Genomic DNA, 23,363 nt, shown 5'->3' with positions numbered 1-23,363 from the left:
GTTTTTTTTTAGTTTGTTTCCAAAATAAATGAAAAATCAACACTGGAGCAACAGAACTCCAAACCCTGACTACAATCTATTATATTTCTTCAGCACATTGCTTCCCCTGTCTTCTCAGTCAGTCTGCAAAGCCACAGTCCTGCTGCTGTGTTATAAGCTCCAGGCACATGGCTGATTAAAGTCAGCCTGCTCCAATTAGCACACAGTGTACGCTCTCATTTAGATAATGATTAAACAGTAAAGACAGGAATATAGAATGTAAAGGTCACTGCTTTGAGAGTAATGGGTGATTCAGTGCAATCCTCTGGCAGGATTGGGCTATTTTCATACTTTTTGTTTTTTAACAAATTCATTTAAGAAATCTACTGTACTGTATCCTGGTAGCATCACCAAGATGATGTTCACATTTACCGTGGGGCCTACAGGTACGTGTTGCCAATTCTTAGTTTGCCAAATAGGTTCCACTGTGAAAGTGTGCCACAAGGACATGCATAGGGGCAGATGTGTCACGTGCTAGTACACACTGAACCACTCGAGAGGCAACAAGGAAAATCCAAACAGCTTGGCTCTTAATTTCAGCTTTTATCTCTCTCCACAGAGACTTGTAGATTCCATGCCACTCACCCCGATCCCTACATGATAACCCAAGGACCACAAACCAGGCAAGTAAAACTAAAGTCTTTTATTACACCATTATTTACACACATACTCTTACAGTTGGATAGGTAGCTACTGAGAATGAAACATGGACATCTCTACAAGTCAACTCTTATATAAGGGTAGTATGCTATGTGCATGCAATTAATTCTTTCCACGAATTGCAGGGTCACATGTACCATATAATTCAAGCTTCCAGTTAGAGGTAAGTATACGCACACACACACACACACACACAAATGACTAGTTAGCAGCACAGTAATCATTCATATAGTATACCTGATACTGCATATATAAACAAGAATGACTAGTTAGCAGCACAGTAATCAATTAGGCTCCCAAGGCCAGGACAGTCCTAAATGCTCACTCACGCTCCTCCATGAAACCCAGTCTCGAAGATCATCCAGGGTCGAAACGGACCCACTTCCCGTCAGCCGCTGGTCCCCCAAGACTCATAGGCACCTGGTAAAACTGAGGGGCTGGTACACCGCTCATTGAATTTGTCCCCTTGTACAATCATCTCAAAGTACCCCACAAAACCCTCGGCCCAGGTACCTGTGGAAACAATTGTCCAAGAGGACAAAGAATGGGATTTTAATATGCAGCCCTGAACATGCAGTCCCTATTTCATTAATACAATGTTTTCAAAAGACCCCAAACAAAACAGTTCTCCCGTTCCCAAAAAGTACTTATTTCCAATATCCATAGCCCTCCTGTAAGGTGCTTAATGTAATCAGATAGATTACACTTCCCCACAAACCACTTGTTTAAGTGTAGCAGGCATAGCACTGTTTTTAGCACAGCAAAAACATATGTAACTGCATTAAGCTTATAAATGAAACACTAATACTTCCACAAATTGTTTGTAACATGATAAACTTCCAAAGAAACAAGTACTTCCCATACCTCGTGTATTTTTCCGGTTCTCCATTCACAGGTCCTTCGTTTCATCTCCTGTCTGCTCTTGGCCAGGTTCAAAACCTTCTCTGCAGTTCCTGGATCACCGCAACAGTTCCAAGGTCACCCGAATGGCTTCCTGTGGCTTCCTGTGGCTTCCTGTGGCTTCCCGTGGCTTCCCGTGGCTTCCCATGTTTCTCTGCCAAGGTGTACCGAAGTAGCAGTTTATATAGGGTAGGAAAGGCTGTTAATAGCTGGATGAATTTCAGCTGTGGATAGTCTGTCAGGTAGTGGCCAATTTATCTATTTAAGTCCCTGTGCTGTAATACAAATAAAACAAAAACCGCCACTCCAAACAGTGTGCTGCTTCTCCCTCATAAACCAAAAGAGGTAAAAACAATAAACACAAAATCAATGTTGTAAGTTATTGTCTTGCGTTTACTATCGGTTTGGAGCCGGATTGGGTGATACTGCCCCTTATAGCAGTCAATCAATCCGACTCGCACGGCAGCAACATGGCAATATCCCTGTAATGTAGATAGGGATATCGCCTCAGCAACATTCCATTTTTATTTATTTGTTTCTTGGCACACTGCAGCACTGTCATTTAGTATTTGTTGTATTGGGGGCCGCTTGTGTTGAATAAAGTAAGGCCAATACTTTTTATTCTGTGTTTTAATAATTGTGTTGTAAATAGATTAATTGCTCTTTTGAGCACCACCTGACTCTGAGTCTCTGGGCTTTCATTTATTTGTAGGGGCTTTAGTGGGGAACATTGGGGTGAAGGAATTATATTAAGTTAAGGGAGGTGCTAACCCTCCAGTTAAGTTAGCTGGCGTTGTCACCAATTGAAGCAAACCAGTACCGCACCTCGCCACATTTGCAATAAACAATTAGTGACAATAATTAGTACAAAAAAATGTTTCCCCATAACTAAATGTGGTCACTTGTGAGATATGCATAGGCAAAGAACTGAGCTGGAGCCGCAATGCGAAAAAATCCATGAGTGCAAAAGCAGCCCCCAGGATCTGAAGGGTTTGTGTGAACAAAGGGGATGAATACTAGGAATGTTTGCACACATGTTCGGCATGCATAGGAGTGGACATCTCAAGGTGTGTCCTGTTTAATAAAGGATGGTGCATGTCCACTTATGGGCTGCAGGAGAGCATCCAGCTTCTCCCGTAGACGTTGGTTGTTGTCTGGTTGTTGAGGCGACAGTATCCTGTTGGTAGTTATTTGCAGTGGGACTCAAGACAACCAGCCTGGACCATCATAGCATGTGACAGGGACCACTCTCTCTGCCACAGTTGGCATATATCCTGAAGTTTAAAAGACACCTTGAGACTTAGTAGAACATTTGTTGGGAGTCATAATTCATTGATGTGACGTTGATTTGTTGAATTACAGCTTTAAATATGGGTTGATATGCAATTCTAGTACTTTTCCGTTTTGTGTATAATAATTATTTCTACCTGAAGTGGGGCTTAACTTGTGATGTAATTACAGTACATATGCTGCCTCTTGGTAGGGGTGTGAAATATCACAGTTATTTTAACTAATGCTTTCTCCTTGTTTAGAATCACTTTCTAAACCACTTGTGTCGATTGACCATATCTAATAAACGAGAATGAGAACCATGTCATAAACACTGATCAGCTAGCTCTGTTATTTGTTTTCCGTTTACACTAAAAAGGAAAATAGCGTGTGATGTAAACTTTCAATGGGAGGTCTTAGCATTGCTCCTTCGTATTTGGAGGCTCCTTCTGTGACATGTTCTTCAACTCCCGCACATCAATGAAATCCTTGGTGGTTGCTTGGTTACAGTAAATGTGTACGCTTTTCTAATCGACAGAATAAACAAAATGAAATGAATTTGCATATATAATACTAGTGGTATACATAGGATAGATGATTGCAGGCCATTAGGTATAGAATATTTATCTAATTAGTTTCATAATCAGTGGTATAACCTTACTCCATGCTTCACAGCAGGCTATGGGCAGCAGTGTGGAGTAGTGGTTAGGGCTCTGGACTCTTGACCAGAGGGTTGTGGGTTCAATCCCCAGTGGGGGACACTGCTGTTGTACCCTTGAGCAAGGTACTTCACCTAGATTGCTCCAGTAAAAACCCAACTGTATAAATGGGTAACTGGTATGTAAAAATAATGTGATATCTGTATAATGTGAAATAATGTGATATGTTGTAACAATTGTAAGTCGCCCTGGATAAGGGCGTCTGCTAAGAAATAAATAATAATAATAATAATAATGTCACTTATTAGATAAATGTCATTTCTGTTTCAGTCCTGACATCTTTAAATCAGCCCAGTGGCCTCAAAAGAGCTCTCAAACATCTCCAAGTACAGCTGGTACACCAGAGTGTAACCACTAACATGTCCCTCTGTAACACTTCGTGAAAGAAATACCTTCTTTTTTTCAGGTTGTATTTCTTACATCAGAAATTGCAGAGGGACAGGTTAATGGTTACAATATCAATACCCAGGCAGGATGTAGGAGGGGACACATTGCCCAAGCACAGAGCAGGACGTGCAGAACCCCTTTATAAAAAGCTAATGGAAATCTGTGCATATGTTTGTCTATGCAAACCAGTACTTGATCTGTGTCTTCATGTATGTATCTGTGTACTTGTGTCTGTGTCTGGTTACATATGGGTGATGAATATATTGTTGTTTAACTATTTTGCCATAAATCTAATTTGTGAACCCAATGAAACCCATCTTTATTGGTGTTGCAGTCATGTTAGTTATATGAATAATGAAGGTTTTACAGAAATGTGTTAATAAATAATGACACCATAACGGAGCAAAACGGCATCTTGCAATTTGGAAAAAAATGTATGCTAACACTGTCAGGTCACTATTTTCATAATCTTAACTTGAACTGAACCTGTGGTTAATAAACTGTTATTTATGATTCTGTCATCTTATATTTATGTAGCCAGGGCTTATGCGGTTTAGCACTTTCTTCTGATTTGCAGAAAATGTTTTGCTGAAAACTAATGCATTTTAAGCAAGCAATGTCTCCACTAGACTTAACTTGTCAGATTCCATAACCACAGTAATGTATGACACACAACTCTGTTTCAGTAAACATGTCGTTAGATTTAATGATGCAGACAATGTCATTCATCCGTAACTTTAAACACGCAATCGGAAATTCTGAAGTGAAAATATGAGAAATAAACATTTTGGTCAATGCTTTCATCCATGATTAACAATATAAAATGTAATGCCATTCATCAAAACGCCTCTCTGTGTGACTTTCTAATACCAGCACAAGCAATGCATGGCCCGCATGAGGGGTTAAATTGGAAAGGAACACACACGTAACTGCCTGTCAAAATGAGTAACGGTTGTAATCTTTAGTACGCCAGTTTCCATTGATTAATATAATTGAGTTTAAAAGGAGATAATTGAATCGCAGTTGGCACATTGCAGCTGTTTTTTATGTTGACAGGTTAGGAAAAAAGGCACAGTGAAAACTCAATTTCTTCCACTTCGTTGCTTCTCCATTAGGTAACATTGAACATTCCTTCGTATATGACCTCAGCCACAGAAGTCAGGTAGAGTGTAGGATGTTGACAATGCGATTGCCTCATTTATCTAGATAGTTCTATCATCCATCAGGTATTTGGACAGTACTGAGGCACTTTAGACCACATTTTCAAAGAGTTTACTATTTAAGGAGAGAAATGCTTATTGACTTTACTATGACTAAATGTTTTTTTAAAGGTTTCTTAAGTACTCTCAATCAATTTCTGTTTCTCAGTTTTGTATATTTACGATTGAATTTTCATCTTTCAAAGAAAATACGAGGTCTTTGAAGACTGGAGTAAATGCTTTGAAGTTTTCAAATTTGGTCTTAAAGTATCCAAGTGATTCAGTATTAACATGACTAAGTATCCCACACTCCATGCCCTCACCACTCTGAAGGAATATCTCCCTCCCTCTGTCCCAAGTCTATCTCCACTTCATTTCCAACCGTTTCCTCTGGTCCTGGTTTCTGTGTTGTGCTTAAAGTATTGGTTAGGATTTATTTTGTATTTGATGATTTGAGTGTTATTGGCTTCTCTAGAATGTACCCTCATGCATATCAAACTTGATTTAATACATAAAACAGACTTTGAAAATACCTTCTTGATTTCGCTCATGAGTTAAAGGGTTAGTACTGTAGCTTCAAATGCCATTGCCACTTCTTTTTTAAAACACCTTTATTATTTGCAATCATTCGGTGGTTCTATTGTTCCCATATTGAGACATCCTTTTCTCTAAATCGGCCTTGACCTGGTGTTGAGCGTAACTGGAGAATCCTAAATTCTCCCTCATTCGATTAAAATCATGTGACAATGTGACTATATATATTGATAGGGGCTGTGGGTTTTCTGCTGACAGATGAGGAGAGACATGGAGGTGATATTGACAACTCCACTAGGGCACACAGGATTTATTTCAAGTAAACACAAGAAAAATAAAAAAACACATGTGACGCTACCAGCAATCGTAGCGCATGGAGGACATAGAAAACAAAAAGGCAAAAGAAAACACAGAGCAAAACAAAACTACACTTGTGGGACCTAAAATCCCTTAACTAATTCCGTTTTCTTTGAATAATTAAAACTCTGACCCCGGTGATCGGAGGTTTTGGCTTCCTCTTCACAAAGCTCATGGTGATCGGAGGATTTGGGCTTTTAAGATTTGTTGTTCAGGTAACGTGGACAGTCTGTGTCCTGTGGCTTTTCAGTAGCCATGAGGTGTGTTAGCTGGACACTAAGACGCTCCGCCGGGACACGCCCACATGCTGGTTAGGAATCCGCAGCTAGCCAATCACTAGCTGCTATTCCCTGCAACCAAACAGTAGGTAGCAGACGGATTGTCTGATAATAACAACATTTGGGAAAATCCAGCATTTAGGAGCCTTTTCAGAAGCAGTACTTGTGGTTAAAAGGGGGAATTAGTTAGTAAACAAGCAGAAACAGCAATAAAGAATTATATAAAACACTCATTCCAACCTGTTTAATATGTACATGAACTGCACATTACAATTAAAAACAGAAACTATAAACATACACATTGCATTGTTCTGTAGGTTATATTTTCCTGACATATTTTTATGTCACAACATTTCAGTACAGGATTAAAACCAGTTGTAACACCAATACATGTGAAATACTTGCTTAAATTGAATAGGACATTATGCAGCATTCATAACAAAGGCCAAAATGACATTACAGTAATCATAACGTTTTTGCCAACTACAGTGCTACACCATTCTATTTAAGAGACCTCAATAATAACAGTAAAGGTGTTAATGGTGACAGGTCTCATACACAGACTGGAAATGCTGAATTCTCAATTACAGTACATTTTAGTTTGTAATAAATATTAAGACATGTTATAAATATTCATATGCATGTTATGTGGGTTTTCAAAGTGATCCCAAAGGGTTACGCACATAGTTATACGATGTCACCTTTATGAAGGTCATATTATTGCTACATAGTTTCCTATTTAAAAAAAAATTATACTTTGTAAAATGCATTTCTTATTAAAAGTTAATTGAATTTGACCACATTTTTTATGTGGAAGATTTTGATTGAATAGCGCGATAAAGCAGCGTGTATTATTTGATTGAAGTCAGATATGCAACCATTGCGGCTGATGCCTTCGTCTGCTTCTTTCCTGTTTACTACATGCTGATAATAACTATTGCCTTTACTAACAAAGAAATACAGTGTCCCATGGACTAGCCTTTGGGAAGATGGAGAATGGTTTGTTGCCGTCCTTTTAATTTGGAGGTGTATGGATAGGTCTTTCACATTACAGACTGGAGCAGCTTGGACTGAAACCAGTTATAAACATAAAGTATAAAGAAAAGAGTTGCCCCTTATCACCCAGTGAGTGCAGTCGTATCTATTCAGCCTGGCATATGGTAAGACATTGAACTGTTGTTCAGTGAGGAAACTGGGAGCACATGAGGAAACTGGGAGCGTCTTGAAATGAACAACTGGGCAAAGCATTGCTTTTGCTGACCAAATGATTAGCCGTATTCATACCCATAAAGACAGCATTAAGTTAGTAAAAAATCCTTATGTATTAGTTGGATTAATATTGCAGTGAAGATGCATTTTTATTCTGTCAGTCCAGTGTCCCCTTATTTACTTTAACTACTGCAGGTTAGATCAAAGCAGGTATGTGTTATAACAGCACATACTGTAAGCGTGTGAAATTTCATATCAGGCAGGTTCAAAGCAGCTTGTTATGTTAGTAATATTCAATATGCATTACAACCAGACATATATATTAATTGATTAGTAGTCAAGTTAGTCTATTAGTACCAGAATTCCCTGGAAAATCAATGCCCATTGGGGTGAACACCCTTATCGAGGGCGACTTACAATTGTTACAAGATATCACATTATTTTTACATACAATTACAGAATTTTTTACACATTATTTTTATATACAATTACCCATTTATACAGTTGGGTTTTTACTGGAGCAATCTAGGTAAAGTACCTTGCTCAAGGGTACAACAGCAGTGTCCCCTAACTGGGATTGAACCCACGACCCTCCAGTAACAGCTTCAGTATTCGTATTGTATCATTTTCATTAAACAAAGCACTGTTATTTTAATACATGGATAGTGTTAATACACACATTAAGAAGGGGGAGTGTTTATAAAAGCATCCCCCAAAAGCTATTAAGAGATCTAGAGAAAACTATTCTCAAGCATACATTTGTTCATATTAAATATCATTTTTGAATGTCTATTTCTGGTACATTTAACAAGGTTTTAATAACATAAACTGAAAGCCCTCTTTGCTAAAGTTATATTTTTCTGGTTTAGTAATATAATTGTTTTAGAGTCTGGAGTTCATAGTTAGAACAGAAACAGACATGTTAGAAAACTAAAACGAATGCTTGTTAGACCTACACATTCCTGATATATTTTCTTATCTCTGTATTCCCTAAGTGTTCTGTGTGATTCTCTTTGGTTTTTTCTTAGATCATTATTGACAATGCTTGACAAAGACTCCAAGACTAAAGGTGGCGATCCATTTCACAGGTGAAGCGTTGTGCACTGCCTGTGCAGGACTTAAGTGCTTCCCCACAAAAAGCCTACAGGAGTCTTTTCAGAAGCAGTTTTTGCTGTTAGTTAGTAAGCATGGAAAATAACGATCTAAGCTGAAACAACAATGTAGAATCAAACAGAACTGCTGTAATAGGATTTTAAACATGTAAGACGTTAACTATTAGGAAATGTAAGATGAAAAGCACACAGATAGGGTCCTCTGAAACGGCTGCATTCTCCTAGAACTAAAGTTGACAGCATGCATTTAGCTTTTCATCTTTATAGATTGAGGAGCACTCACAGGCCATTTTAAATGTGCCTCTGCACAATGGGGGTTCCAGTCGCTCAGTCTTTAAGCTGTCTGTTTTCTAACAGCTAGCTTTTCAACTCAGAAATACTGGATTTTTTTTTTCTCTCTTTTGGGAATTCATCAGCTGCAGCCGACTGCATTAGAACACTACGCGATGGCAGTAGGGACATTATATTTCCAGTTTGAGGTCAAATTTCCTAACTGTAGTAAATGCCTTTTCATATAAGGCCAGTCAAGGGGCCAACAAAATGTGGACTTACTACTGCAGGTACATAGAATGTATTGCCAGAAATTCAAATCCCATTTGTTTGAATAGACAATATATTGAACTGGTTAGCACTTTATTTAATAGTTGAACTATCTTGAGCTTATTTATTTTATTTTAATTTAATTTAATTTAATTTAATGCAAATTTTCAAACAGCTTTTTTTTTTAGCTTGGTAGTTTGCAGAATGATTGGTCTAATTAGACAGCTCATTTCCCAAAGGGTTGATAGATTTGGGACTGCAGATGGTAGCCTTAATACTGAATACAGGGGACCTTCATATTGAAGGTGACTCCAGGTTTTACTTTATATATAAAATGTCAGAGACGTCATATCCAGCCCTAGTTCCATACAGTATTTGTTTAAATAAAATTGTACGCAATGAAAAATATCAGTATACTATAATACATTTCTGAAGAATAGTACCAGGTATTATTTCCTTACATATATAAATATATAAATAACCTCCCACAGATCTATGATCTTATAAAAGGTTTAAGACAGTTAGGTATAAGGGAACAATTGTCAAGTGTGTGTATGTACTGCATGACTTTGTTAATAAAGGCTGTAATTCCATTGGGTTATATATAATGTACATTAAAGATTGCTATTTTAAAGACATGCAACAATGTAGTCACCCTTCTCAGAGTCAATATCCTCCTCTGTTTTGAGCTGTTCCTAGTTTTTAACATCTTCCTACATCTGAACTTTCAAAAGCTAGCCCACCCGTACCATCCAGATAGAAACAGATGCACAGTGTTAGTCACACGTCAGTCATACAAAAACATGCTTCAATTCCCTTGGTTAGTACCAGCACCACCACCACACATTCATGCTAGTCAGTGTTTCTGAAGCAGAAGTGTTAGCAAGAAAAAACACTCGTAGCATATTTTTAAAAGTTCACAGAAAATAATTTAATTGATAGTAATTGGAAACGTTAGTAATTTTGCAGTTAGTACAGTTAGTATAAGTTTCTACTGTAATGCGTTAGTACTGTTTTATTATTTTGTTAGTAAGAGTGGTTAGTATATTTGCAACATTTAGTAACAGTGTTAGTACAATATACATCAGAAGCATACACTATTATTGTAAGACAAGGAATAGAGCTCTAATGTTAGTTACTAATGCATACAGCGGTTAGTAAAAGCATCAAACCATTTAGCAGCAGTAACATTAGCAGTTGATTCTCCCAGCGAAGTTAGTATTTGTAACAGCATCTGTTAGTACCAGCATTAGTTTTCTATGTTAGTTTGAAATCACCAAATGCACACTGTCCTCAAAGTGGGATACAAATACAAGCAGCAGACCAAGCACTATCATTCAGAACTAACAGCTGGGTTCAGCAGGACAGGGGATCTTTCCATTAGTCTTGTGACCACTTTCCCAAATCCTGCATTGCTTCATGATCAATTTGATCCTGAATTGAGTGGTATTGATACAAGTAATGCTGTCAGAAAGTGACACTGTTAACTGGGGAGTCAAACATGTCCCGTTATATAGTATATGAACTATTGGATTCCATTAGTAGAATGGTATCACAACATCTGTTTTGATTTTTTTTTTCACAGTATTATAATGGTATAATGTGTGTTTTTATTTGAAGACTAAGACAGCTGTGTTTTTATTATAGGTCCAAGTTCAGAGGCTGTTACAGCAATGGTGTGTTTAGTGTCAGCTGGCAAGTTTTTAATAGATATTTGAAATTGCTTTTGTCACTTTCTGACTGATACATTGTATTCAGTTTTCTAATAAGAATAATAAGCTCGGGAAAAAAAAGTAATTTTTTGTCATTATTTATTTGGAACTATCCTGGTGTGTTTTTATATAATTTCAATCAAGTTTGTATGACGTATTTCCAAAATAACATTTTGAAGAAATATATTTTATACAGCACTTGAATATTATTATATGTTTATTGATATTAGCTAGCATGTGTGTATATATATATATTAATTTCTTCAGCAGGTTTGAGAAGTGATTACACTCCCATAAAAGGAGAAAAAAAGCTCACAGTAATAATTACTGTGAGTCATATAAAATCCATTATGTTACAAATCAATCATTTTATGTTAGTAGTAATACTGTATAAAAAGGTTAGTACAATGTTAGGTTTTGTTAGTTTATTAGGTTGGGAACAGACACTATACCCAACACACACATTCTGTACAGTAGTAAACTATAAATATGTATATGACTACATATATAGCTACACGGACAAACAGATACAGTAAATCGGTACGACAGACATGGACAGACAGACAGACAGACAGACATGGTTAGTTATAATAACTGAGTAGGCTGGATTTAAAAGTTCGTACAGGTAAATAAAAACGTACTTACTTTATAGATTTTCTGTTAATTGCAGTTAGTAGTTGTTAGTAACCAGGTTATTCACAAATGTTAGTTATTGCACCCCATCCTGTCGGAGGAGTGGAGCTCTTCATGCATGATCAAGACCAAGGCTTAAAAGAAAAAGCAGAACTGGGTTAAAATTGAAAAGAGAAGGACAGGAAAGAAGTGACCATTTTATTAGTAGGAACGGGTGCATTGTACGTGCTGGGATAAATATTCGAATATTCCTGTTGCCTTTGGTGAAAATATTGGCAAAAATTGGGTTTTAATCTGTATACCATGATGTCCGAAATCTCCAAAAGACATTCTACTGAGCGGAGTTAGATCATTCGATAGGCTACCATGTTTTAATATTTCAATATGTTGCATTGTACAATTAATTAAAGAATATTCGGATATCCATCAGAATCTTAACACAGTTATAAGTCAAATACCCTTATTTGAGGCTGAAAGTTAGTACAGTTAAGATACCAAGAAGACACACAAAAAGGTTAGATTTGTTAGTTTGCATTGTTAGTATTAGCATTAGTAGCAGCAGTTAGTAGTTAGTCTTACTTAATTAATTTCAATTACCGTGTAGCATTTAATATGAAACATGCAAAGATTGTAAAAATAAGTTTAAAAAAACTGTGCAGTGAATTTAAATAAAAGTGCAAGCAACAAACAAATTCCTGTTTAAATAAAATAATAAGGTTTCCCAATACCTCCTTTCAAAGTCCTGTTCAACTGTTTCCATAGCAAATGGCATGCTAACATAGAGCACCCTGTTGAGTCCCTAATGTATAAAATGTAAGGCCTTTTTAAATATTTAAGACGTTTGATGGTTGCCAATGTACCCATTATAGAAAATATTGCGTTGATCCTCTGCTTGTTTCATTGTGCTTTGAAATGTAAATTTAATATTGGTTTTGTGGGGCAAAGAACCTGCATTTCATCTCCTATTTAAGCATGCCCTCCATGGATAATACATACATTTTTTGTAAGCCTGTTTCTTTCACACAAAAAAAAAAATCATTTTCTTATTGAGTTTCTTGAATCTACAGTACATTTAAAAACAGATTTACTATGATCATTACCAGAACAAGAAAGCCTTACAGCGCTGGCACTTTCACAGACTGCCTATTTGGTTCTCCAGTGAAACATAATTTTATTGATTTTGTCTTGATATAATATGGCTGTCCTCATAGTCAAGACATGGAAAACAAAAGCTGCTATATGATTCAGTAGTTTAAAGAACCAAGGGTGATAATACTGTTGCTTTAGCTGACGCAGACTTTCAGCGCACATCGTTAGTATTTGGGAAAACATCATTACAGGATTCAGGCTATCATTCATATTTTCCACAGCTATTAAACAGTAGCAGCAGGATGATGGTAAAGTGATAAAGGGCAGACATCTTTCATCTGCTTGTCAGCGTGCTTTTTAATCAACTTCATAACGCACAATGATCCAGCATGTCTGACAACTATATCCGTCAAGGTCCATTTGTCATGTGAAGTTTTTTGTGTTCATATAATGAATTTTAACTTATCATTTGAATTTGGTTAGTGGTTTATGAGACCAAAATCCTTGCTGGTCCTTCTCCCCGCCAACCAGTGTCGACCCAGAGCCAGTGCGCACCACGGAAAGCTCCTTCTTTAGGCCACAGGGGAATGACAGCTCCCTCCATTGGTGTGTAACTGGACACTGTGGCTTTTCACTTCCGCTAGGCGTCTCTCACTCCTGGGAGCAAAACAGTAAAACCACAAGACTTGTAAGCAAGAGAAACAGCTCTCAGTCAGCATTTTTCTTTCTGTTGTAATTGTGTCTGGGTTGGTTTCAAAGGGCAGTGTTAACTCTTGGGCCAGTAAAATCTTGCGCTGTTGGCAAAATAAAATGACTGTACAGCAGTCCAAGATATTTCAGGTGCTAAATGATCTCCCAATGGCAGTATCAGCACTGCAGTGGAAGTGTGATATATCTGAAATGAGGGGGAAAGGAAGAACATTCTGTTGCAATGGGATGAGGCTGCCATTTGCTGAATAGTACCACAAGGCTGTAATAAGAAATATTTTGGTTTGCCGTAACCCACCCTACACCTCATTTTTACATTTTGTTCTCATTTTATTAACCTGCACAGATAGTTTCTCTCACTACAGTTTTCAATAACCCTAACGAAAATATTATACTCATATATACAAACTGTTGAAGAAAGTTACATCATGTAATCATTTTCATTTTGTTGATTTCCCTTGCCATTGTGTTGTATGGTGTTTGCAGCCATTCTGAGTGGTTTGGGGTCATTTTTCTCCAATATTGACTTATCATTTTTCTCTAAATCTGCCATTAACTGGACTTGAGCTTGTCTGCCAGGACTGAACAGCCTTCCCCATTCCATTCAAATCAAGTGACCTTTCAACTCTGCCAGCCCCATCTACTCTACATTTTATATAGGCAAAGAGTATGTGGGGCTGGCTAGTCACATTGTCACGTGATATGAATGAAATGAGAAAGGCGGTTCATTCCCAATCTGCATTTTGACAGTACTTGTTTCTACCAAAGATTGCCCTCTCCGTCTTTTCAAGCCCATGAAGAGTCTTAAATGGGATACTCCAACTCTGAATCAATGGAGCAGTATTGGGGAGCTCGGAATGCCATGTACTGTATAGCTCAAGAGCTATCGGCTGGACAAAGACTGTGAAGAGTGAAGCCCCTAGGCAAATCCGGGACGTGAAAAGTCCTCTAGGGATTGCAGACAGATGGGCGATATTGAAAATAAATTCCTGATAGTGTCGAGCGCTGCAGATTATCCGCTATTGCATCTACACTGAAGCAATCCGATAATGCACATTTTCTAGGCCGATTTAACACAAGTCAAGATATATTGAACTTAATCAGCCATGAAAGAGGATTATATTTATCTGATTTTCTGACAGGCTTAACTTAAGCTAGAGGTTACTAAAGCATAGCTGAGTATGGGGTATGAGCGATTAAAAAAAAACTTCCAATTTCTTCCTACATGTAAAATTGATTGAATACTTTTCTGACTCATGTACTAAATGCTAAATGCTGTAATACAGTATTTTAAATACAGCTAAAGACCCTTCGGGAAAAAAACACAAGACACAGAAGATGAGAACAATGACTTTGTAGGCTGTATGTGGGGGGTAAGCTTGTATACCACTGTCTAGAATCACTTGGCTGGGCTCCACCATGTGAATCGACTGATTTAAGCATTCAAACGTTTCAGCCTGTGCCACCTTCAGTGCACTGATTAAGGCACGAAACATTTGTCTTCTTGACTTCTTATTGACTTATCTACTTGACTTGGTTTCTGAGCGTTTTGAAGATTCATTTAGTGATTTATATATGTAAGAATGACATTAGGTTTAATGTGAGTAACTGTCTGTTACTGTAGTACTGATACAGGTTAACGTCACCTGTTTTACATGGTCACAGTATTTAGCATTATTAGTGGATAGATGCAACTTAGTAGCATTTCCACCCGTGCCCCCATATTTACCCAGAAAACTGGGCAAATAATTATTTGCACCCGCTTTTGTTTAAAACAAAACGTAATGAACACAGATAAATTCCCACAATGTTGTACATTTTTAAAATATCGGTAAGTAAGAAAGGGCTAATAAACTAAGTACATGGACAATAAAGAATGAGATGCCTTCAGTTACTGGCTTCAGACACTCCATGTATGAGGATGTTAGATAACCCTGCACAATGCAGGCAGTGGAAAACATCATCTGAAACCGACAGTCCATCCTTACACTTGAATCTGAGATCTGTTGCTCCATTTTTGAAGATTAACTTGTTTATGCTTTTGTATCATACAGCAGGTTTAGCAAAACTGTTTGTGCATTCAAGCTTGGGCAAGGTGGAATTTCTATAATGAGGACAAGCTAGAAATGACCACTACGGGTGTCCATGTGCATCGAATCCTATGTAAGCACACATGTACAATTATGCTCATTCTAAGATCATTTTCCTGACTTTGCATCCATTTTTGAATGCAAGTGCCAGCTTTCAGTATGTTGTTTAGCATTGTGAGAGGTAAGTGTATCACATTAAAAAATGGATGCAAAGTAACGACAATGATCTTAAAATGAGCAGAATTGCAAAAGTGGGCCTACATACCGCAGGATTCGATATATAGGGCAAAAATAAGAAAGTGGTAATAGACAAGTTAATTAATGAAAATACATTCTATTGTAGTTCCATTGAAAGTGAACAACTTCCATAGTAAATATTTCATTTTTGGTCCTCTCTTGTAGGTAAAATCCTCATCTTGTTTGAGTCCACACTTATCACCCATGTCATGAAATGGAATTAAATCTACATATGAACAAAATTTTTCCAATGAATTCCAGTTAGTGTTAAAAATAATATTTCCCCCTGAAGGCAATAGAGTATTGCTTAGCTCACCTCAGTGCAGCTCGACAGTGACAGATTCAGTAAAGAGTCCAGGAAGAAGAATAGCCTTGGTGTGTTCCTGCACTGGGTGATCCATTACAAAGCTGGAGAGGCACAAAGTAAAACAGAGCAGCAGAAAGTGGAACAAAATCTCACCTGATTTATTTATCTAATGAGTGCCGGGACACATTTCAATGGTGCACTACCTTCAGGAGTTAAAGGACAAAAGCCTGTATTTATCCAGGGTCAAATTACTGGGTCTCAAACCAACTTTAATCTGAGGACGAGACCTATGTGGTCTTAAAAAGGTTGAGGCCTAAAACTCATGAGATATTTGAATACTGTTTTTGATAAACTAAACAGAGCTCCTTAAACCTTTCTATGCTGTTGTTAAGAAATGTAAAAAAATACTCCTTTTTCAGTTTTTATGATATTAAGTGATATTCATGAAATTGTCAAACACTATTTTTGGATTCTTTAAATGACGATGACATTCGTTTTCATTATTTTTTTTGTTTCAAAACTAGAAAATGTTAAGATCTTCAAAAGTCAATTTTTAAAATCTAGTTGCCATTGTAAACATAATACCTACGTAATAGAAATGAATTATTAGTAAATAAAGCAGTGTTTTTTTTTTCTTTGTACTGGGGGAGATTGTTATTAATCTACTGGTATCCTATACAGGTAGGGTTACCAGAAGTAAATTTTTGTGCCCTGATTAGAAACAGTAAAATTGTTAAATTGTCCCGGTTCTGCTATTGTATTTATTTTGGTCAGATGACAATAGAAAGTAAACAATGAATTGTTTATTGTATGTTTGTAATAAGTGTTCGGTGGCTCCCTCTAATCACGTTGCTACTGCGCGGGAAATGCACTCTCAACTTGATTAGAGGTAGCCACCGAATACTTCGAAACATACAATTAATAAATTGTGTTATTGTATAGTTATTTTAATGGCTTCAGAGTTGCTATGGCATCAGTCAATTGAAGAAAATAAAAACATCCCAGTTTTTCCCTCTGAAAATCTAGTAACCCTATTTCCAGGTAGCACAGTATGACAATACACAGCAGGGCTGGACTCAAGGGCAGTAACGTTAGTATGAGTCATTGATAGATATGGGCTTGCTCATTGCACAGTAATAGATACAGTTAGGGGTCAAGTATTCCGATTTTGTTTTATTTGCATATTTTATTTTACTCCCTTTTGTTTCTACCAATTTAGAATGTCCAATTATGAGCTCATTGTATATAACAATTTAAAAAATAGAAAAGAGAGATATACAAAATGGTTGTTTTAACAGCTAGTTTCTGTGGCAAAGTGTTACACGGTGTGGGTTTCTTGTACTGGAGATATTTTAAAGGCATAGCACAGTACAGAAAATAATAAGCAAGGCTCTTTACTACATTTTACAGCAGACAACTCTATCCAGTAAACAGTAAATGCTCCCCAATCAGGATATTTTGAGCTTTCAATGAATGCTTACCTTACCAAAGAAAACAATGTGATTCAGATATGGATCATACCGTTTGGGTGGGATTTCCTGATAAGAAAAAAAATATATATATATTTTATTGATACTGTTTAAATAAAATATGTCTTCATGTATGTTGCCTATATTGTGTATTATATGACCACTAGTTAGCAGTGTGAATTTCAGTTCGGTTTTGCTTCTCAGTTTCACCGTTCATTGAAGACCTGATTTGAAAAAATACGTTGTGTGAAAGAATTTGTTACTCTTGTTCTAACGAAACATTTTTGAAAGATTTCTCTCAGCTTGAAACATGTTATGTAGCAACATAGCTACAAATCAACCTACTGTAGCTCTGGTAAACGCTGCATTGATGTGTTTTTACTCTCCCCTTATCCACTGTATGATGTTATCATTCTGAATGGTTATCTCAATTACTAAAATAGTGTGTTTTATTTTTTGAAAAGTCTGTGTGAGTTCAGCTGTAGCTGCACAAGTGACAGATCACTATCAATCAATCAATCTTTATTTTATATATATAGCGCCTTTCATAGTGGACCACCATCACAAAGCGCTGATCCGCTCCTACGTCTCTAAAGACATTGGCTTATCTACAGTAGTCTATGTTACATGTATCTACAACAAGAACTGAAGAGCTGCTCCTGAGTGCTGGTGAGAGCTCCAGAACACAAGTGAAAAAATATGAAACTCAGTATTTGTGTAACTGTGCTTGACTGCACACCTCATAAGAAGGGTACAGTGCAAAACAAAGAAAAAATGAAGTCTGAGGCTGCTTTTTAAGATTCCTTAAAATTTGTACTCTTGATTCTTTGAAAATGATCACTTTCTCCGACCTGGTAATCATGTTTTATGGCTACAACTCAGCTCTCTGAACTAAATAAAACAATATATTTTAGCGAGGTATTACAATTAGTACAGGATATAGTCCACCGCAATACAACACAATATATTATTTCTAATTCATATTCTAAATATTAATGTTCCTGTAATCGTTAATGCTTTTCACTAAGGGTGAGCATGAATAAAGTGTTTGATGTGTTATCATCTATCTAATACAGTCCATGAATGCAGTGATCACGTCAAATCTAATAGCTTTACCTTGTCAGTTAAATAAGTGTGTTAAAATCCCCAATACTGTATTTTAATATGATCAGATTCGTACATACAATCTGCACATACAATTCCCCCCTTAAGGGAGGGAACAAGAATTTCGGGTTAGTATCCTAAAATTAATGGAGATTACCAAATATATTGTAATAAAGGTATGAAACAATATATCAATATATTGAGGAAAATATTACAAAATATATTGATAAATACATATATTAAATATAAAAAAAAAAACATGATCTGTATATTCACAATAATGTGCAATACAACAAAACACTGTGATACATCTAATATTGCTTTATCTATAAATATAAATGTAAAGCTATAAAATATTGGTAACTGAAATTAAATTAAAAAACACAAAATAATAATACATTGTGCACCAACATAAGAGTAGATTCCTTGATTCCTTCTTAGATTCACGCTAGCAGCACAGCACTCTTGCATTATTAATCTGCCAAACCGTGCAGCAGTATCTGTGGGTTTATGCAAGCACAGCTTTAAAACAAATCCCTGAGCGCTGCGCCTCTTCTTGTAGTGCATCGCTGTAATGTGAAATCCTTCGGGTCCGTTTCACTCTAATGAACATTCGCCCTGGCATATGCTGCTGCAATTTGCATTGAAGCTTAATCTCATCAGATCCTGAACAATACCAGTGTTCCACAAAACAGCCCTGTCTCCTAAAACACACCGATCTCCACTATACCCCACTACCCGCTGTGCTTCCTATTAGAAGAGAAGGACTCTGCTCTGTTTTCTCCCTTAAACTATAATAGCACCTCTCATTAATACAGGAATTCAATATTTATCCAGGGCGACTTACAATTGTGATAACTTGTAACAACTGTAAGTCGCCCTGGATAAGGGCATCTGCTAAGAAATAAATAATAATAATAATAATAATAACCAAAATCCAAGCCAATCCTCTTCTTTTTTTATATAGCAAGACCTCAGTCACAAGTAAAAGGGTTTATTGAAATAATTGCTGTCTATATATGTACGGCTCCTTCTGAAAATAATGTAACATGTATTTAGAAATACAAATAATGAATGATTATCAGAACTGACAAATACTAAACTAGGGATCCAGGGTATTTCAGCTGGTAAAAAAAAGCCCACAAAAAATAAAACCCACATTTAACATTTAAAACCCTTTCAGATCCACAGTTAGCATAGATATTTGTGTTCATTTCTACCAACACTAGGACGCCCACTCACTAACAGCCTTAGATCTGATTTTCAAACACATTCAAAGATCAAAATTCGAGATCTCTCACTCAATCTTTCAAAGACTGAAAATGGTACTCCAGCACAATACCCTGTACCTTTTGAAGAAACGAGCACATACAAAAGATACTGCTAATAAACAATGGCAGAACAGTACCTGTATCCCATTGCTGTGGCCATGTGGATGGTCGACACGCCAAGCCCTGCTCCTCGGATGCTGCAGTAGACTGTTAGCTGATGCGTGGCTGGTTCTGATACTTATCCACAGAGAGATCAGAAAGATATCTGGACGAAATCCAAGCTCCTCCCACTCTCTCTCCCTAATCCCACTCTTTATCCGCACCCCTTTCTGAAATGATAAAATAATCACCCTCTTCTCACTCCCCCTAAAGGACAATAAATGACTGAGCCTGAAGCAGTCAGTGAACAGTATAGAGTACGCATGCACCACCTGCCTGTCCTACATCATGACAGGAAATGCATGTATTTAAAGGACTGCCCTCTGAATTTTAATAATATTATATCTTGCTAGTTTTCTGTGATATGCTGTGTTCTTCACCAGCGTTTCTTAATGTTTCTGCACTCGGATACTTGTTTAATCAAGCACCACTATATGTTATCTTTGGGGCTGTCTCTAAGCAAGCCTGAGGAAAGTAGCAATGCTAGTAAAAAAAATGACCACTACGAGTGTGCACCGGAAATTTCTACCCCCCATGAAACAATGAGTGGAAAATCTTTAACAAACTTAGGAGGGGGGGTGGGGGTTACTGGTGAACACTCTACTGGATATTTTTTTTAATTTTACCCTGTCACAAAGACGGCCGGAGTGGGTGGCGTCAGACCAGAAACAGGAACACAATAAACAGAGAGATGGGGTTTTGGTGAGGCTGAACGCGTGATCGCGTTCAGCATTTAATAAACAGACAGAAAATAAAAGGTTTGAAACAACAAAACACAGGACACGGCACTTGTAGCCAAAATAAAAGGACAAACAAAAACGGACTAGACAGACAAAACACGGTGAGCAGATTTAACTATTACTATTATTATTATTATTATTATCTTTACCTCCGTCTCCAATCCCGTTCTCCACTCACCGAACACCAACCCCGACTGAGTGAAACTGTGCATCTATATATACTGTTGTGCTGGGATTCAATTACTAATTAATTACTCACTTGAATCCCAGCACGTGAATTCATTACGTGCAACCCCGTGCCACACATTATACACATTTTATCTGCACGTGAAGTGATGTGCCATCCTCGTGCCTAAATATAATTATACACTTTAAACACACGTGAAACACAGACCCGTTTATATCCCGTGTACCAATCTATACACCAACATTAACATACGCACGCAACATACATACACAGAACACACAAATGCACACAGGGGCGGGGCACTTTGCCACATACCCCCATTTTTCTCTCCAATTACGTTCCCTCACAGCAGCAATCTCTGTAGAACTGAAAGTCAGTGGCTGTCCTTTAATCCCACCACCAAGTCAATTGCCTCTTTACACCCAGGATCTCGACAGTGGTTGTCGGCACGCTGCTGCCTCCTGGAGAAGAAAGGCTAGCCCTGCAGGTGTCTGCTTTATCTCATAGTTCAATCCATTTGACACATAACCTACCATTATAATGTATAGATTTATTCATTGTATTTGAAGGCCACACTCCAGGAGCAACACAGCCAATCTATTACTCTGAAGAAACCCTAGCATCAGCTTTACCAGCAATGAGAACACAGTGGATTTGGAACAAATATTGCACTGTGGTCCTGATAGGGTTGCACACTCTGACATTGACTGAGACAAAAAAATGAATGTAATGCTAGACAAAACTATTGGGAAAATCTGCAGTGTCTAGTAATACTAAAAGAAACCGATGAAATTCAATGACAAACATTTCAGATATAAGTGTTAAACATCAATAAGTTTAATCTTGAAATTAAGACATGTAGGCAAAACATTTGACATGGTTTTTTACAATAGTATTGACAATCAATACATTAATTACTACATATACCATCATTGGGTGTTTTATATCTAAACAGTGGTGTCGAAATATGGAAACGTTCCTACTTTGGTAACATTCTCTACATTGCTAGCTGTACTACCATTGTCCCTTAGTTTAGAACCTTTGCCATTCATGATTACCAGGTAAGGAACAGTCGACAAATACATGTCCCATATGGTTCCTGTTAAATGACCTTTACAGTGAGTGGTAAACCATTAAGCTTCTCAAACAAACCCCACCCCAGCTCTGCATCCACAAACAGCTAAAACCAGGGAGGGAGCAGTGCCAGAAACAATGGACTCTCCTTCCCTTTTACCTCGAGGAAGAGGGTGGTTGCTGCTTGACAAAACAGTGCTGTTAATACCAGGGTAAATAAAGAAATACTTCTGAATAGCACCTGAATAATGAACCCATCTGTAGTCGACCACTGAATGGCTTTTGTGGAGACCCAGCTGCTGCCTGTACACAAAACACCCGACCTCCCATTGTCGGCCTGCTGCTGTAGACTAGGCCTGAATGCCATCTGTGTTGCCACGGCAACTCAAATCAAAATAAGCCCAGAGGCTGGGAAAGAATCGCATTTCAAATCATATTTATCACAACGGCAATATGGTTTCTGTTTCCATATTAGAATAAACGCTTTGTGCTTGTCGCCAGGGAGTTTTGTTTTGTATTCGGCTATATAACTTTGAAACCGTTTGTTTTTTTGCACTGTAGGGTTTGGAGAGTACTGGCTTACTGTTGTTCCAAAGGGCAGGTTTCCCTGATGGTAATAATTATAAACAGAGACAAAAACATTTTATCACCTGCCTGCTTGTATGGCATATTTTTGTGTAAATGTCCTCTACCTCACATGACCAATTCTATTGTTATGCAAATTGTGCCCTTGACAAATGACAAACCTGTATTTACATACAGCCACCTTACCAGCCCTTAAAGGACTAATATATGCAATGTACCCATAAATCGTCCCTCCTTTTGTTTTGCTGAGAATAATGTGCTTCTTTTTATCACAACCTGGCTTAAACACTGGTGGGGGACAACGACATAGAACAAACATCTATGTTATTCATGGAGTATCTTCAAGTCTTATCTCAATGCTTCTCCATATAACTATAAGCCAGGCAAGCCATCATTCAAGCACCATGCTAAAGTAAAAAAACTCCCGAGGAATCCTATTTGGCTGTAGCAGAGAGGAGCAGTAATCTCTGCAGGATTGGGAAAGGAAAATGATACCAAACTCGTAGAAAGATTGCACAAGGCTAGAGGTAGCGGAGTACACTTTGATGAATCTCTCCTAAAACCCAAGGCAATGACAGAGTGCTGGATTAAACTAGTCACACAACAGCCTAACAGCTGCACCTGCTCCCACCGCCCCTACGGCACACTCCGCACAGCAGGGGCTCCACAACATTAAAGGCCTGCTCGGGGTCGTTTGACCTTTCAGGGGGCTTGTGTTCATTCAACTCCAGCGTACACACGAAGCCAATGACTAAACTGTTCAGTAACAGGACTTTTTGTCCTGTCATCATTGTC

General features: G+C 37.6%; 1 long non-coding RNA gene across 2 annotated transcripts; it reads right to left on the bottom strand.

Annotated features, from left to right (window-relative positions):
- Positions 1 to 701: 701 nt before the first annotated feature.
- LOC117426918 (uncharacterized) lies at positions 702 to 20,235 on the bottom strand. Of its 2 annotated transcripts, XR_009330512.1 has the most exons (5): positions 19,961 to 20,228; positions 15,989 to 17,517; positions 11,561 to 13,294; positions 1,564 to 1,753; positions 702 to 1,212 (listed from the first exon to the last, which is right to left on the bottom strand). It is a non-coding gene; the product is annotated as an uncharacterized LOC117426918 (long non-coding RNA). The 2 variants fall into 2 exon arrangements; XR_009330511.1 differs by lacking the exons at positions 702 to 1,212; positions 1,564 to 1,753 and having other exon boundaries at positions 5,988 to 13,294; positions 19,961 to 20,235.
- Positions 20,236 to 23,363: the final 3,128 nt, after the last annotated feature.

This window comes from Acipenser ruthenus, chromosome 11 (genome assembly GCF_902713425.1).
Source record: "Acipenser ruthenus chromosome 11, fAciRut3.2 maternal haplotype, whole genome shotgun sequence".
In the NCBI taxonomy this organism is placed as follows: domain Eukaryota; kingdom Metazoa; phylum Chordata; class Actinopteri; order Acipenseriformes; family Acipenseridae; genus Acipenser; species Acipenser ruthenus.
This window is presented reverse-complemented; position numbering and strand designations above follow the sequence as displayed.